Genomic DNA, 18,803 nt, shown 5'->3' with positions numbered 1-18,803 from the left:
AGCATGGTCTTGAGTTACATAAATAAATAAATCTCATTTTACAAAAAAAAAAAAAGAAAATACCAATACGTACGATCAATTATTATAATATTTTTGGAAACATATAAAATTGTCTTTATTTTATTTTGATATATCTATTGATTTACTGTATTTTCTTATTATTATCATTTTTATTTTATTTTATTTCATTGTTATTGTCCTTGTCCGTCTATTTTGTATTTCCTGTTACAAGACTAGATTCTAAGGTAAATTCACAATATGTAACATTTGGACTGCGATGAAATGGAATGTGTTATGATAAATAAATAAAGTCTTGATAAAAAATAAAACATTGCTGTAGACTAGTAGGTGGTGCTTTGTATGACAGATGATAATATCAGCTGTTTTCCTTCAGATCAACTCCTAAACCTTTATGAAAGTACATTTAGCCTAATAAAGCATTCAAAGAATTCATCATGGTAGTCTTTTGGGGTCCTTGATACCCTTTTTCAATGTTTGCCATTATTTGTCACAGCAATAAATGATACAAACATAAACCATTCCCAGATGTTAATCAGCTTTTACCCAAAGCAATAAACAAAGTTGTTTTTTTTTTTATCTCTGGACCACACCATGGTTAGTGAAACTTTTCAATGTGACTTTTCCTACTTTTGAAGTTGAAAGTAGTAAAGCAGTTTCCTTGTTTTCAAGTGATGGTAGTAATTATGTGATGTGTATACTGCCTCACATAACACTACATGAACATCATCCAAGGCTTATTTGGCAAAAACTGAAAACCATGTATGAAATATATTTACCCAGTATTGGTTTAAAAGCCCAATAAACCATTTTATCAACATCATTATCAGGGCGGCCAGGATTTTAGAAATACTGAGGTCATGAGTCAAAGTCTCCACAATACATTTCCATCCCCTGTTAATACACTGAAATTATAATAATAGCCTTTAAAATGTTTTAATGTGAATTATTAATGCTTTATCAAGTCAGTAAAATGTCCATTTATACTGTCTATGAGTTTTATTTCCCCACATGGACGTCTCAGTGTTGTTTCAACATCTTTTCCACACCGCAATGAAATTCTGGTGGGGGAAATACTTTGTTTTATTGGTCTAATAGTAGTCAAATTTGAATATATATAAATAATATTAAGCATGTTATCTCAGTACTGTCAGTTGTAGCTTTGGCCCTAATGATCATCCTCATCAAAACACCAGCAAAAAAAAGAAAAAGTCTGTTGGAGAGCTTTGTGCAGGCAGCAAGTACAGATATTTTCTTGCAGAATATGTAGTTTTCTCTAGTTTGCCTTTGCGAACTTGATAGTGTTTCGCTGTGGTGGTCAGGATGTAATTTATGGGGGGTTTTCTGGATGCTGCTTCATTTTTTTGTGTGTGTGTGTGGTTTTTTTTGCACCACATGGTGAGCAAGTTTTAATTCCAACCAAACTTGAACATCTTAAACATGATTGTTTAAAACATGTGACATGGCTCAAATTAATAAAATCACCTGCTGTTGTATTTGGCTGGAACAAAACCTACAACAATCCTTAAAGCTCACTGCTACAGTCTTCTCATCAAGTCGGCAAGTTGTACTATTAATAATTAATATTCTGATAGAGCTATTTTTGACTATTAGATCATTTGTGAGGAGTAAAGAGACGAAACGAGGCAAGATAGATGTCTTATTATGCCACCAGCAGTTGGTTTCAGTTGAACTTTCTGTTGCTAGTAGCAACCATTTCTGGCACAGTTCTACAGCTGTCATCCAGCCTTTTGTCAAATCTGAGACCAAGCAAATATTAACAAGCATTGTTTACCTACTCCACAAATGCCCCAAATGGAGCACTGGCTTATCTGTGTTTTCTTATTTTAACTGTGCTGTGATTGCTAATTTGTTCATTTTAAAGCACCAGTGTGTAGGATTTAGTGGCATTTAGTGGTGAGGCTGCAGATTGCAACCAACTGAATACACCAACCCCCCCCCCCCCCCCCCCCTTCTAAGCATGTAGGAGAACCTACGGTGGCTGCGAAACTCACGAAAAATGTGAAAGGCCCTCTTTAGAGCAAGTGTTTGGTTTGTCCGTTCTGGGCTACTGTAGAAACATGGCGATGCAACATAGCAGGCTCTGTGGAAGAGGACCTGCTCCCAATGTAAATATAAAGGGTTCATTCTAAGATAATGAAAACACAACAATTCCTATTTTCAGGTGATTATACACTAATTAAAATGTACTTATGAATATTATGTTCCATTTCTGCCAAGTCTGTTCCGTTAGATGCCTCTAAATTTTAAACACTGCACCTTTAATATAGTTTTTCTGCAGTACATTTTACTGATAACCAAACTAGCCACTATGCTAGCTTTGTTGCTAATGCAACATATGTAACTAGGGCTGCAGCTAATGATGATTTACATCAGTTCATCTGGTTCATCTGTATTGATTCTTCTATTTTCTTGATTAATCGATTAGTTGTTTGGTCTACAAAATGATGAAACATGTCTGTCCAAAGTGCCCCAAAGCCCAAAATGACATCCTTAAATGTCTTCTTTTGTCCCGACCCACAGGCCACAACCCAAAGATATTCAGTTTGCTTTCAAAGAGGACTATAAGGAAACCAGAAAATATTCAAATTTGAGAAGCTGGACAATTAATTGATTATCAAAATAGTTGGCAATTAATTTGATAGTTGAGAACTAATCAATTATTCAACAAATTGTTGCAACTCTAATATATGTAACTGTTAACTGTGTAACTATTGAGCTAACGTTAGCTAACTAATTAGCTAACTTTTTTTCTTAATCTTTTTACCTTTGCTCTCGTGAACTCTATGTGTAAGTTACTAGATTAATTACCTTACTGTTGTACTTCTTATTGAGACTTAATGTTGTTCTGTACTGGTGTTACATGGGATGATTCATTTGACAGATTGTTATACTTTTGGTTTTCTTGTTAAGATACTGACTGACTTTTACAGTCTAACTATTGTTGTTCTCTATCTTATCTTTTTTTCTGATTTGTAATCACTATGATTGATATGACCTTTGTTGAAATCATGTTTAGCTCAACTACAGTACATGCATAGTGAGGGCAGAAAGCCCACGTTTTGTAATTTCTTTCCCTGCTTGAGAAGGCTGAATGCTTGAATGAATATTTCTCTGTATCAAGATTTGGCTGCTAATCATGAGAAAAGACTGGGTTTGGGAAATTGTCATCAAGGCAGAATACAAGAGGGCTTTTCAAACTATGAATGGATGACATAGAGCAGTAACATCCAACCTGTGGGTCATAACCCTCATAAGGGGTCACAAAATACATTTGCAGAGTCACAAAAGGATTAACAAGCTGAAGAAAAACATGTTTTTGCTACAGAAAATGATCTTCATTGGAAAATGTTGACCTCCAAGCCTCTACAGAATATTAATTTAAAACAAGGAAAACAATCACTCTTCAGTGGACCTGATCAAAACCAATAAACATATGTAACCTGTGATAAGGGGTTACACACTGACATATAAAGATATTTGAGTATGTGCATCAAATGGAGGCATTCATCTACCTCCAGTTTTGTTTGTCTTTTTTCTTTTGTTACATTTTGTCTCTTTTTTATGCAAGTCACACAAATATTTCAGCTCTTTATTGCTAAATAACAGTCCAGACATGTGGATCTTAATTGCTTTTAATTGATTTTTACAAACACAGAAAACTAATTTTAAAAACCTTATTCTCTTTCACTTACTAAGATGTCCAGCATAGTCATTATATATGGAGTATTTTTGTTAATCTTTAAACAGATGAACCAAGTAATAGACACAAATATTTTACACTGACAATGCATGCATAATCAAAATAACAAAGAAGAGATTAGTCTTGTTGCTGATTACAATCATAACACTGATTGCTTTGCTTACCCAGAGTATCTGTTTGTCCTATATTCTATTTCTGCCTTGCTTGAAGGCACCAGACTTCAGACAATGTGTGCATTTCAATTATTGTCGAACAGCAGTTTTAAACTTCTGACACTCTCCGAGGGAATAAAGAAGAAGCTGTAGCACACCGTGCTTCCCTGATGTTCTTGGCTTGTTGTGAGGAGAGGGAAGTCTTGAATAATTAACCTTCAAGCCCTTGAAAAGTCAGGCACCATGTTCTATTTCTTGGCTCTGTATTAGGTCTTAAACACTGTTCCAGTGCCAGCTCAGGCTCGCAGTGTGGTTGATGTATAAGGTTTAAAGTAGATTACATAGAATTGAACTATAGCAATGTGTTTAAAAAATTATGTTGGATGTGTGATTATGGGCATAAATATATTGCAATTATATGATGGTTTATAATTAGAATAATCACAATTTGAATATAATACTACTTTATGAATATGCTTTTATATACTAATAGCCTATTTCTAATAATGATAAGATATGGACAGATATAATGGTATAAAACAAACAAACAGATTTTTATTTTATTTTTTGTATTTTAATGTAAAAAGGGAAAAAGTAATTGGTAATAAAGTATACATACAAGCTCTTCTTTTTTATTGATAAAACAGCATATAAAAGGAGAGAGAGGTGTGAGGAAAAAAGAAAAAGGTGATGCTTATTATTATTTATAGCGAGAAAGAAGAAAAAAGAGAGGGGAAGAGTCGAATCCTGTAAAAGTGGATTTATTCAGGGAGCCTCTGGTGTTGTAGGGATAAGATTTATTACCATGTCTATAGTCATTCTCTAATTATTTGGAGGTATTTTGAATATTTTATATCACTAGCCATTAGGTGTCAGTAGAGAAACCTTGCTAAAGACAAACTGAGCCCTGAATCCAATACCATCCAGTCTCCAATGCTCTGTTTTCTGCCTGCAGTTTGCACTCCCCCACACTTCAGCAGCTGACATTGTCACCTCCTTCACTGAAGTTTTGATACAGCCAGCATTTGTCTACAGGCATCTCTGGAGAAAGCAACACGGAGCTCCTACCTCTTTCACTCTGCTCCACATTCAAAGGAAATTGCAGAGGCGAATACATGATGGGATTTGTTCCAAATGCATCATAAATATTTGATCCTTCCGTGGTAAAATCTTTTTTTGTTTTCAAAACAGAGTACATGAGATCATCAGTCAGTTCTATTATATTACATGTCTCTTAGATAATACTGGGGAAGACCTCCTGATTAAAGAATTTATATATATTATCTGTTAGGGTGGCCCAATTAATACAACCTCAATAATTCTCACCAAAGCCAGAGTCTACAAAAAAGCCTTTACTCTAGCTTAAAGCTTAAAATCTGGAGCAATAAAGATAGATAGATGACTGAATGTGGAAGCAGGGGAATATTTTTAAGGGGAAGGCTATAATGTCAAGTTCAAAGCACCTCTTAAGAGCACTTAATGAGGGTTATGAACATCTCAAAACCAATCTCAATGCAATAATACAGATCTGGAATCCTAAAGCACTCTTACAGCCTGGTCTAAGTAAGCCTACTGTGTTCTGGCACCAAGGGCAAGCTCCAGTATGAAAAATAACTGGTCTTCAGCTGCCCTCCACACTGGAAGAGGATGACACCAGGTCAGAGACAAGGGCAGGGAGGATCACCGCTCGCCCCAACCAGGCAGACAACCATCTGCTGCAAAATCCTTTATAAGATGGTCCAATCTGCCCCAGGCTCTTCCTGAGAGCTGTCACAAAGCTGCCCCCCACACACAACCACACACAACCACACACACACACACACACACACACACACACACACACACACAATCTTTGGACTTTTCACAACTCAGTATGAATGGCTGACTTTTACAAATTATTATCATTCTGTTTCTAATGGCCAATAGCCTTTCTACATAATTGCACACAATTCAAACCTTTAATTATGACTTTTTCGGCTGCTCATAATGTACATGTACTTTGTTCATTTATTTATTTTATCTCAGTCTACTTAGTACTAATTAAATGATGCATGTTTACATTATGTCACTACAGACAATACCGACATGGTCTTATCCAAGGTGCTAGGGTTTTAGGAAAGATCAAAAATGCACAAATAATACATTTTATCAAAAAAAGGGATTCAAACATGTTCAGTATTAGTTTTATTTAGAGGCCAGTGAGGAAAACAGTGTAACATGTGAAGTGTAGCAAAAAAATATAATAATATTTGCCTTGCTTTTCTTAAAAGACCAAATTTGTCTCCTTGCTGTTTTAGCCCTGCACCATATATTCTTTATATTATGCGGAACATTTTCCAAAGCATACAGCAGTGTCGTACATCAGTGACTGTCTTTCCTACCTTTAGCCATTCCTCATGGTTGACATTCATTTCAGTGCAGCATAAAAATCAGCCAGTAGAGAAATGAAACTGACTTGATCTTGGTAATTCCATATCAAATATGATTATGTTTGTCAAAGACACGTTATCATTGTGTAATATTATGTTTGTCAAAGACGCATTATCATTGTGTGGTAATACAATTGATAGTGCATTTATGTATTCATGAGAAGCTCATAATGTGAGCTATGAGAGCTGGCTGCAAAACAGCATCACTCTCACAAGCTACATTGTCCAACAAACCTGCCAACCATTAACATTCTGTTGCTATGCCACATTATTGAAATTCATTAGTTATATTAATTCATTATCTATATTTAATGATTTCAATAGGTGGTTATAAAATTGCTTTAAAGTGTCAAATAAAGGTATCATTCTATTTGTATCATTCTGAACAAATAACTAAAATGCAGATTGTGATGTCTGTGACTAGCCCTCCTTTCTGACAAATAATCCTTACCATCAGCTCTTCATACTGTATGAATACAAATAATATACTTGGAAATGGCTCGTCTGATCTATATCAACCTATTGTAACTCACTCCACTCCACAACACATACATAAACACAGGCGCACGCGCACACACTCCAGTCTGTTTCTGGGTCGTCCTCTGCTGATCTTCCTGCAGAGTTTCTGGTTCAGACAGAGGTGCTCCCTTTGAGTAGAAATTCAAATGCTGATGCACATGAAACAGCTTTGACAACAGTCAAATGAAGCACAATAACAGCAGAATTTTTTTTTTCAAAGGAGAAACAAAAAATATGTTCTCAAAAGTGTTGTAGCACTGAGCTCCACATTGTCTCTATTCAAGGTGAATCACTTACATTAAATGTTTTCCTACTTAACAGTGAAGACGCATGATGATAGTGTAACAGTATATTAAAGATTACATATTCCTTTACAACCATTTAGGTGTAGATGTACCCAAATATATTTGAAATAAGGTGTGTAAACCTACATATGACTAAAAACTTAAATAAATAAATGATGTTGTTTACTGTTAAAATCGTAGTCATATTTCTGTGTTCAATATTTCTTCAAAGTCTGAGTTTGTGTCCAATCCCAGGCAGTTGGTAGGGGGTCCAGATTATGTTGCTTAGACTTCCATTTCTGCATTGCCACATAATGTCACATACACCAAGGGAAGGCTTTAGTAAAGCTGCCTTTTCCAAACCCTCTGTGCTGCCAGAGGAGAAGGTAAAAAAGCAAAAGTCGAATGGAAAAAAACCAAGGCACTAAGCTTTCTTGTTGCTGTTCGCATCCTAGTAAGAAATGAGAATCAGTCGATGCGGAAGACAATAAGACGTACATCACATCACACCCAGAGGAACATTTATTGGCTACTTCCCACAGCCAGGGGTGATGGCAGATCAACTGGTAGTGGTGAGTTTGAGGGAGAGAGACAGAGAGGGAGGGAGATAGAAGGATTAGGCTTGATTCTGGTCCCTTATCATTCGGTTCAGTCTGCTGGCTCAGCAGCAGTAAGCAAATTGAAACTAACAGGATCTGCTGTAGCTACTACCTCTTCACAGTAATATGTGAGCCAAGTCGGGCCTGACTGTCATTAGAGGATTACACTTTATGTCCTCTGCAACTGCCAGAAGAATCCTGATGTGCTTAGAGGAACAACCCTCCCTAAAACAAAAATCGCATTAGACATTTGTTAATATGAGGATGCATCCCCCGAAAGTGGAAGCCAAGAATCTAGATTGTGATATTTTTTTCCCCAATATCCTTTCAGAAGCTTGTACAAGGACAAGGTTGCTGTTTATGTTCTTGAACTTTAGAAATTATTTATTAGTATAATAGTGCTGTAGTTTGGGACCTGAAAGTACACTCATTAGCCTAGAAATGCTTCCTGGGTACTATAATGCAAAATTATTTTGACATTCATTGACTCATGGCATCACTGCACATAAATGGATTGACCTGAAAAGTACCTGTTCATTTATATGACCATCATACTCTATGTTATAGGCTGTTTTGTGAGAGCAAACAGCATCAGGAACATTTACTTCACTCTTATTCTACTGAATATCTTGTCACCTTGGCTGGTATCTTGCAGACTAAAATAACCCCCCTTGTATCAAAAGGTACTTAATTACACAATAGTGAAAGGAAGTTAAACTCATTTTGAATTCCAAACATGCATTACACTAGATTTATTCACTTCAATAGCAGGATGAGCCCCTTGAGATGAAATAGCTCATTAGAAGCATAAAAACAAGAAAAAAAAACTTAATCGACCTAGGCTTCAGCACAACTTTCTCTGAGTCATTCCCACATCTTTGGTGAGTCTAAAAAAGCCTCAGTGATCCACACAGGTAAGCTGTATTAATCTCACAAGTTCTCATTTCATTTTACAAATTAAAAAACATCCAACGAGATCTAGAAAGCTCACACGTTCTTAGAGAGAGCACAAAACTTAAATATTTCATCAGCATCGAAACAAATCAAAATGTTATGAAACCCTTCCCCTTTGTGGTTGGCAAAGTGGATTTTGGATAATAATTCGATCTAAATTTCATCACATTCCAAAAATGTCCTTCCTGACGTTGATGATGTCCTGATGTTTTTCAAATCAGCATGCCTCCAATGCCCACATCTAATCAGTGCATTTATCTAAGGGCATAACATTTACATTATCATGTGCCAAAAAGGTTAATCATTCCACCCCAGCTGCTTGTATCAGTGTGTCACAGCCCTGGCCGTGCCTCCACTTATTTCCCTTGTGTTATCATGCGTTTCCCTTTTCCTCTGTGCCTCCTGTTTTCCTGTCTGTCTCTCTGTGTGTGTATGTGGTGTAGGCGTGGCTTCCTTCCTTGGCACTCTCTGGCTCTCTCCTGATTGCAACTTTACTGATCGTAACAGAATGATCTGGCCAGCATGGACCCAGCAGACTCAGACCACCTCTGCTAAGCTCTCACCACTCAGGGCACCCTCATGGGACAACATGACCAAGTCCTTTGTGATGTCGTGGAAACCCTCAAGTCACTCCAAGTCACGCCAACGTGGCCCTGATTGGACATCAAGTCAACCAGGTTTCCACACATCTTTCCTCTCTAGCCCCTGAAGCCCCTGCTAGCTCCACTGCTCCAGTACAACCCTCGGCCCAGCTAGCTCTCGTGCCCAGGGAACCTCACATCCCAATGCCAGAGAGCTACACTGGAGACTTGGGGACGTGCAGGTCTTTTCCGATCCAGTGTTCCCTGGTGTTCGAGCAACAATAAAATTATCTTATGTCATGGGGTTATTTAAGGAGAATGCTTTAGCCTGGGCATCAGCTGTGTGGGATAGCTAGTCATCTGTTAGCTCCTCTTACCTTATCTTTGTCTTTGAAATGAGAAAAGTTTTTGACCACCCTGTTAACGGTAGGGATGCCACTAAATGCCTCCTGTTACTGAGTCAGGGTTTCTGCAGCGTAGCTGAATATTCAGTTGAGTTTAGGACTATAGCTGTAGGCTACGTAGGCTGTAGGCTGTAGGCTGTAGGCTGTACATTTCTTGCCCCTACCCAAACTTCCCACAGCCTCGGAAACCGCTGACTTCCTAGTCCACAACATTGTGCGACTCCACGGGTTCCCAACTGACATCGTCTTTGACCATGGAGCACAATTAATACCCCAGGTATGGAAGGCATTCTGTCATCTGTGAATCTTTCATCAGGTTACCGTCCCCAGACCAATGGACAGATGCAGCGGGCCAACCAGGATCTGGGAGCTGTGCTTCATTGTGGCACAGACCGGAACCCCTCCTCCTGGAATAATCATCTTCCTTGGATTGAATACAATCACAATTCCTTGTCCAGTGCAGTCACAGGTATGTCACCCTTTGAATGCTCTCGGGATTTTCAGCTGCCTCTGTTCCCTGCTCAGGAGGATGGATTCGCTGTACCCTCGGTCCTGGCCCATCTTCACCACTGTTGCGGTGTATGGAAGGATGCCTCCTCCGCTCTGCTCCACTCTGCCCCGCTCTGCCAACTGCAACCAGCACATCGCTGACCGTCACCAGACTCCAGCACCCAACTACCAGCCAGGTCAGAGAGTTTGGCTTTCTTCCAAAGATATTCCTTTACAAACCAAATCGAGAAAACTACCAATATACCACCATACATTGGACCTTATGAGATAGACTGTATTATCAGTCCCTCTGTTGTTGTACTCAAGTTGCCTCCCTCCATGAGAATTCATCCCACCTTCCATGTCACCTAATTGAAACCAGTTTCTATCAGTCCAATGTACCCTCCAGCCATTGTCTGTGTATGTATTTGGGTCCGCCTTCACTGGTCGTAACAGATTGTGGATTTTTTAAATTTCTCTCATCTTTGATAGAATCTGCATTTTATGTGGTGTCCCTCACTTGTCCTTTAATGTTTCTCTTAAAGAATTCTTAACACTCTAATATTTGGAAACAGGCAATTTTCCTTCTTCTTCTTTTAACAACAGCACATTCAGAAATGAATATTGGTAAAGTACCTCAAATCCTATGCTTGTTTCATAGCCTTGGTTTAATGGAGTATGTATGTTCAAAGCAAAAAAGGTTCTATCTGAGCTTTAGAGAAACACATAGTACAGAAACAGCTGCTTTTACAGTGATTTTGTTTTTGCAGCAGATTGGGGTTGGAAGTTCAATTTTAATCCCATTAGATCTTAATGCACCGTTCGACAACCCAGAATTTTAATGGACTTAAATTGTGGGTTGACATCAAAGGCAAAACACTAAACTATCTCAGCTCATACTGCTCACTACTCACATGTAACATTCCCAATCACAAGGAAACTCCTTTTCCAGTGGTACTCCTCAAAGTTCAATCTTAGGCCCCATACTGCTTCTCATTTACTTGCTCCCACTTGGCCTTACAACATGAAGGGCTTAAGCTCAACATAAATCCTTCCTTCGTAATGCTTATAAATTTGGATTTTAGATTTATTTTAAGACTGAACTTTGTGTTTTTTCTCCATTGCTACAGTGGTTATCCACAGGTAATGCAGCGAAACACAGTGGCTAAATATACCACAGTTTAAAGGATAGGTTACAGTTTTTCAATTCTGTCTTAAAACAGTAGTCAAGTGCCCATATGAACACTGAAACAGGTTTTGTTCGCTATAATAATTTCTCCTGTTCATACTGACCATTAGCAGATCCCTTCATAATGTACTTACAATGTAAGTAATGAGGGACAAAATCCACAATCCTCATTTTGAGCAAAAATCTATTTAAAAGTTATCTGAAGATAATATGAGGCTTCAGCTATCTGAGTTAATAAAATAAAGTGGATATCTTCCACAGTTAGTCTTTTGTCAGTGAAAGATTCCCTGCTTGTCGCAATGGACAGCTTTTTCCTGTTCAACTGAAATGCAAGGATCGTAATAAAAAGTCACTGAAAAGAAAGATATTGACTTGATTTGACTAATGTGGATGGCTGAAGCCTCATACACATATGTATGGAACGAGGACCATGCATTATGTAGGGATCTCTTAATGTCCGGTATGAACAGGAAGAATGATTACAGTGAGGAAAACACGTGTCAAAGTTAATTTGGGCACCTGACTGTTGTTTTGGGACAGACTTGAAAAAATTGTGAACCCATCCTTTAAGGAATTCCTCAGAGATACAAACCACTGGATATAACAAAATGTCTATAGAAAATGAAAACATCTCAGAAATGGTTTCCTTTTACACAAAACATACATTTAACTGTGCAATATTGAAGATAGCACATGGTACAGCAGTGTTACATCATTCCTGTAATAGCATTTATCTTAAGGTAATATATTGTATCTTTTTGAAAAAAGCAATTGATGCTCATAATTTCCTAAAACCCAGGCTACACTACTGTAACTCTCTGTTTTGGCATTCATCACTCGCACATCTCCAGCTTGCTAAGAATGTGGTGCCTGGATCCTAATTGGTGAAAGCAGACAAAATCACACCAATGGCATCTTCTCACAGATTAACTGTTAAGAATTGATTTGACATATTACAGATTAATTTTAAAGCACAGGTAAATACTCCGAGGACACATATATCAAACATTTTAAATCTGTAAGCTTCCATTTGAACCCTCTAAACCTCAAGTCCTCAGCTAATGGAGCCTTGCTATAGTTCAGGCAGGCACAGAAGTTAGTTTTAGTCACATGCTCCATACACCTTCCAACCATGTATAACATGTCCATGACCTTTCTCTCGCAGTAGGTGGTCTATATAAATATTTGGCACTTGTTCAGTCTGCCTACTGAACGAGTTCTGCCCTTGCTGCTACACTGCTGCCTGTTTCAGAAATGTATCTCCCACCACCCCCTCAGCTTCCTCCTGTATTGGCAAGTTGTTTGTGAATTTTGAATGTTCCTTTTTTACCAAACTAAAATGTATATTGTTGCAATAAATCGTCAAAACTAAGACATGAGTGTTCTGACTGAAATGCCCCATATGCTGGTCTAAAGTACAAGCTTTAGACCAAAAGTGACTGGGTTTTTCTACTTGGGAACAACAAACAGAGACGAGAAAGAACATCTAATCAATAATTCTTTACATTTTTTTGAAAGACTTTTGTGTATTTGTCTTCCATTATTTTCTTGCTTTCTTTTCTATGTTTCGTTTTTATCAGTTTGTGATTTGTTTGTCTGTATTATTAGTTTTTTCTGTGCTTTCATCACTGGTTTCAAGTGGGTGGAACTCGGTTGGGAAATGTGATGTATTTCTATGCACCAATCAGGATTTCGTAACATTTGAATCGAAATATGATGACGATGAACAAGATGGTAATTAATAATACCTATGAATGTTTTTTTCCTAAACTTTACTGCAGCACATTTAATTGAACAGAGAAACGCTTAAGATTTTAAACCGCATTTTCTGAGGCTTTAAATAAAAAAGTAAAAAAGGTTGTCACATTGACACATTCACCCATTTTCTTTAAAGTAAACACACAGTTATTACAATTAATAGTAGGAGCAGTAGTAGTAGTGGTGTTATTGTTTGTTGTAAAATATTTTTGTGAAGTGCTCAACTTCACTTTCACACCCACAAAAGATTATTTTATTCTGACAAGGAAGCTTTAGTGAGTAGATGTTCAATGATATTCTTTCCAGGCAGAATCATCCACCTACAAAAGAGCAGTGAGAGAAAGGTATTGTGGAACATATAATGAGACATGCACAATTCACTAGCACCTGCTGTAGAATTCAAGTAATGGAGAGGGAACATGAAGCAAAAGGCAGTGAACCAGATAGCACATGAATAAAGCAGTAGGGAGATGGATGGAGCAATGGGGCTTGAGTCCGCCCTCCCCTCTCCTCTCCTTCGGAGCGGGTCGAGAGGCATCCTTGGCTTTAATCAGGCTCACCTAAGCATACCTCAGCGCTCCCGTGCCATGATGATGGATGGCCTGGAGAAATACCTGTAATGGCAAACTCTCTGCTATGTTTTGTGTTTGGCAAAGCAGGTACTGGCTCTAGAAAAGTGTGGTGGTGAACCAAGCAGCTGATAGCCTTAACTGAGGCATGTGCTTTATAATGCTCTCAACATTTTCACCATGTTAATTATTGCACAACCCCACTGTGCCTTATTTGTATCAGGGGGAGAGCAGGCTTTCAGGGCATTTCTGACATTTTTGTGTGATCTAACACACAGCAGTAACGTGTATGTCATTCCTTTTTGCCTCTGGACTGACATCATGTAGGGCTGATAGAAAGATGTCTTTTCTCTTGGTCCTGAACGATACATTTTGTTCTTTGAGAAGTGCCAAAGGCTCAGTTTAATCTATTCACACACGCTTTTTCATGCTGTTGCCTTCGAGGGCTGAGGCTACCACTGCACACAGAGCAGCTCTTGTAATTGTAATAAATAATGTATGATTAATATGGCTGATTAAACAGTCTGGGAATCCTCTCCCTATTGGCAACTCTACTTCTAGCAGAATAACAAAGATTACCTCAGAGCTTTCCCATCTTGTCACGCCATTGTCTGATAAGGAGTTAGACAGCTGCTCCAGATCAAAGAACACCTTTATGAAACATAGCTTTGCAAGTTCAGTTTTAGTCCTTTGAAAGTCTTGGTAGTAGTACAGTGTGTGCAGATTGGTGATTCTTAACAGAAAGTTTTAAATTTGGCTATGTGCTGTAAAATGGAAGATGTTGTACACTTTTGTTCAAAGTCACTTACACTTATGTTTTTTTTTCCCCACATACACACACATCCAGCTTTGTCTCCCAAAAATTCTGTTTATACACTACTACTGCGAGAGCAAGTATGTTTTGAAGGAAATCCAAATTACGTTTTGTACAGTATCTACACAATGACGAAACATTTTTAATGAACATATCTGCAAAGTTTCACTGTTTATACAGATGTATCTGCAAACCATATTTAATGAGTTCTGTGTAGCACCAACAGCATAAGTGATGGTTATACTTAGGCACTCAGAACATTTGGTTAAGGTTAGAGAAAGACTGAGTCAAAAGTGCCTTGAAACAGTTTACAAACATTTACTTTGTCAAAGCTACAGTAAGTTTTTCTCATATTTTTTAGTTGAAATATACTCCGAAGCACATCTTAATGAGGAGGGGTTTTGTCAAAGGCTTCTGTGACCCAGGCTCATTGAATAGCCTGGCAGCAGTACAGAGGTATTCCCTCTCAAGTTTGTAAGCAAGCCTCGTCTTTCTAACCAGAGAGGGCCAAAGTCAGAGGAGGGAACTCACGGCTGTCAGTCAACATGTGAATGCTTTTCTGATCTATTATTCCTCTCTTACTAAGGCTCCGAGCTAGCATTAGTTATTGGAAGACATGCTATGGTTTACTCATAGGCTAGAAAGTTCCCCATACCTATATCAGTTGAATCAAAGAGATATCAATTCATCAGGTGTGCGTGATCACAAGGATGCAGGTGAGGGGCTGGATGGAGCACAAAGTAGTAGACAGAGAGAGGGGAGGGAGGAGCAGAGTGGTTTGCTGCTGAGTCTCTTGATTTACACAACTTCCATATAGTAGCTTTTAGTTGCTGTCAGAGCAGACTTCACTCCCCCATTTATTTCTATGAGGAATGGGGCCAGACAGAGGCTTTTAGCTTATAGTCTGGAATTGACACGCTTCTTTTGCTTTGAGTTCAATCTGATTGAACTTTGACAAGCGAAATCGCAGTGCTGTCCAATGTCCACCCAGTTTGAGTAAGGCGTGGGATCGACCGCATGTATGAAATAATGATTGTTTATATTCCTGTTTATAATAAGGAGGGATGCTGTTTGGCTGCAGTGAGTGACAGGTTAATGACAGTAAAATATTTGATAAGAGACGGTATGATTTACAACTTCTGCTGTTGTTAGCCTGCTAGTCATGCTAGCTCCCACAATTTATGTAAGTTTACAACCTTACTCGCATGCACCTTTAACATTTAACCAAAATCACAAACATTCCCGAAACATAACCAAATGTCTTCCTCAAGGACATTTCTACATATGAACAGGACACTAGAAGGTTGCTTTAAGTAATGGACAACCTATTCTTCCACAACCATCTCTACATTGTGGAATGCTGTAGTCCAAACAACAGTGAATACACCTGTTTCTTACAATTTGTACAATACATTTGATATGATTTAAACACATTGTGACTGGATGCAATACTTTTGTATCATCTTGTAATAGAAATTGTTGGGTCCTAATGTTTGATGTCTTCTATTAAAGTTACAAATACTCCCATTTGTGATAAAGAGATTGTGGTACCAGAAATGTACCACTAGAAATGTGGTATATTTAGCCACTGCCACTCTAAACCCCTACCCACCTCCAATTCAGCCCTGTGTCTCACCTTCACTTCTGCCCTCTATCTCAGCCTTCTCTTGGAGCTGGTAACACATCATCATTACTTGTCTAGATAGAAAATTTTCGCCTCAATTTCTCATTTGAGGTTTTTTTTTCTCTTTTTTAGGACTTGTGGAGTGCCCCGCTCTAAGGACCATGACATTCTTCCCTCAATATCAGGCACAAAGTATGAAAAATTACATTACCTACCTGTTCTACTCTACTTTTAGGATGGTCTCCTGATGGGGACCATCCTTGAAGTTTCTTGCCATAAATTCTCTTTAAATGTCAAGCTTTCTGTGGACTTGATGCAAGGTTAGAATAGTTGTCCATGAACAGGCCCCTGATGTATGAAGAGAAAATGCAATTACAGTACAAACCTACCTGCTTTTGAAAAAGACGCTCTGTCCCTACACTTTGGCTAATATATCTGATGGGACTACCGCTACCACAAGTGGTCCAGCAAGAGAAAGAATGGCATATTAATAATTTAACTGCCAAAGTCTTTGACAGACAATGACCTTTAGCAGACAGAGGTCCTTAAACACTATTATAGGGTTTGGGGGAAATAGAAGTCGTTTAAGCTAATGCCTGGCACAGGCACTCACAGAATCCAATAAAGCAGAAGGTTACAAGCTGTCCATTCAAGTCTCCTGCAGAGAACTCAAGGAACACTTGCTAAGTGCTGTTATCTTGTTGGGACTCCAGAAAACTCAAACTGATCTGACAACTCAAGTTTCAACTCAACCCTTAAATTTACAAACAAAAACGAGGCCCTGTCTCAATCAAAATTCTTTGTCTTATTATTCTCATTTTTGTGGCTGTTTTGATAAAGCTCATAATAACTGTATGCGCCATCTCAGTTGTAGAGACTCTGGGCAAATATGTATTCCTTATCATTTCATTTATAGCATGATTGTACTTACAGGGGTAAATACATAATACAAAATGTCCTAAAAGCCTTTGAGAGCTTTGTAGGTGTTGTAATCGCAGTTGCTTACCATTTAGTTGAGCCAGTCTATGTCTTTTTTCTAATTGATTTTTGGGCAGGTGAATCACAGTTTCCATCACAGCAATGCGCTGCAAATTAATTTGTTGTAGTTACACAGCTGTCATCACTCATTCATCTGTTGACATGTCCAGGTTTTTTTTTTTTTTAATCTGTCATCAAAAGGTCCCACTCTTTCAAGCAAGGTTTTCCTACTCAGTTGGCTTTGGAGAGCACAGAAACACCACCAGCTTTCCTCTCCTGCCTTTGTTCCTCACCCTCCATTATTTTTCTTTCTACTTCTGTATCATTTATTCTCATAATAGTCCATTGGTTAACTAACTATCACTTAGTTTTCTAGAATTTCCTTAGCAGACAATAACATCAAAAAACAGAACACGAACAGGCAACTGTTTGGTTAGGCTGCAGGTTGCCCCAGAAGTACAGATCCCTATTCTCCCATCTTGAATAATTTCTGTGTTTACTTTTGTTTTGACTCACAGATAAGCATTTGAAATTATTTATGTACAATTTAAGATTATGTGGAAAGCCTGGAGAAGCTCAAACTAATTGCCCTAATGTAAGCTGTTTTGCTGGAGTCAGTTTCCCAAATCTCTACAACAGAGTGAAAAGTTATTATAATCCATAGTCAGAGCAGCCACAATTATGAGAGAAAGATCCATGTTGAAAAATACCATTATTTTCCTCTAACACTCTTATCAACATGCGCACTTACCCATATGACTCACATCATCTTGGTACCTATTGAATACTGTTGAGATGTACAATTGAATACACTTAGACAGCAAATTGATGCTGTGATACAACTGCAATTGTTTGCCACAGAGTACTTGACCACCGAGTTGGCTGGTCTAAATACAAAACACACTGAGGTGGAATATGTATTATGTGCAAGCTGTCTCCCAACAAAGGAGGGCGTGGGAGGCATTATGGGATTCATCACAATTTTAAGACAGAGCGAGTGTGTGAGTAAATGAGTGCAAAGATCTTCCAGACATTTTGGCATTTCATAACAATACAAAATGACAAGTGAATCAGACAGTGAAAATGAAGAATGGCTGTGATGGTATTTAGCTAATACCAGTGGCGTGATTGTGGTAAACCTTTCCATATGGTAAATTATTCATTGTCTCATTTGTTTGCAGAGACCTCAAGTATATCCCAACAGGCATCGGGCAGGACTCCAGTTAATCACTGGGCTGACACAGATTGACAGTCACTCACAATCTCATTCCTGGACAAAAATGTTTCCAATCCAAATGACCTGCATGTTTTTGGACAACATCCAAAACATACCCACTCTAGTGTGGTAAAAATATGTAAATTCACTAACCACTGAGCCACCATGTCACCTATTTTCATATGCAGCCACTTTGTTGAGATTTGTCTGTGATTTTTTTAACAACAAAACCAGCAGTGAAAACTTGTAAATATCCAAAAAAAAAGAAGCTGTCTCCAAAGAAGGACAGCAACAAGGTTAATGGCGTGGCTTGCTTTACGACTGCGGAGGATGATTACTTTTCGTGGTAATTTGCTGTTTATATGAATAGAAAAGCCTATAAATAGAGCAGCCTTGCAGAGTGACAATGCGATTATGGCTTTGGCAACTCAAGATAAGCAAATTGTGTTGCTCTGAGTAAAAGCTTTCCTGGGATTCACTCTCCTTGACCTATAAGTCTCGT

This window comes from Thunnus albacares, chromosome 2 (genome assembly GCF_914725855.1).
Source record: "Thunnus albacares chromosome 2, fThuAlb1.1, whole genome shotgun sequence".
NCBI classification, from domain to species: Eukaryota; Metazoa; Chordata; class Actinopteri; order Scombriformes; family Scombridae; genus Thunnus; species Thunnus albacares.
This window is presented reverse-complemented; position numbering follows the sequence as displayed.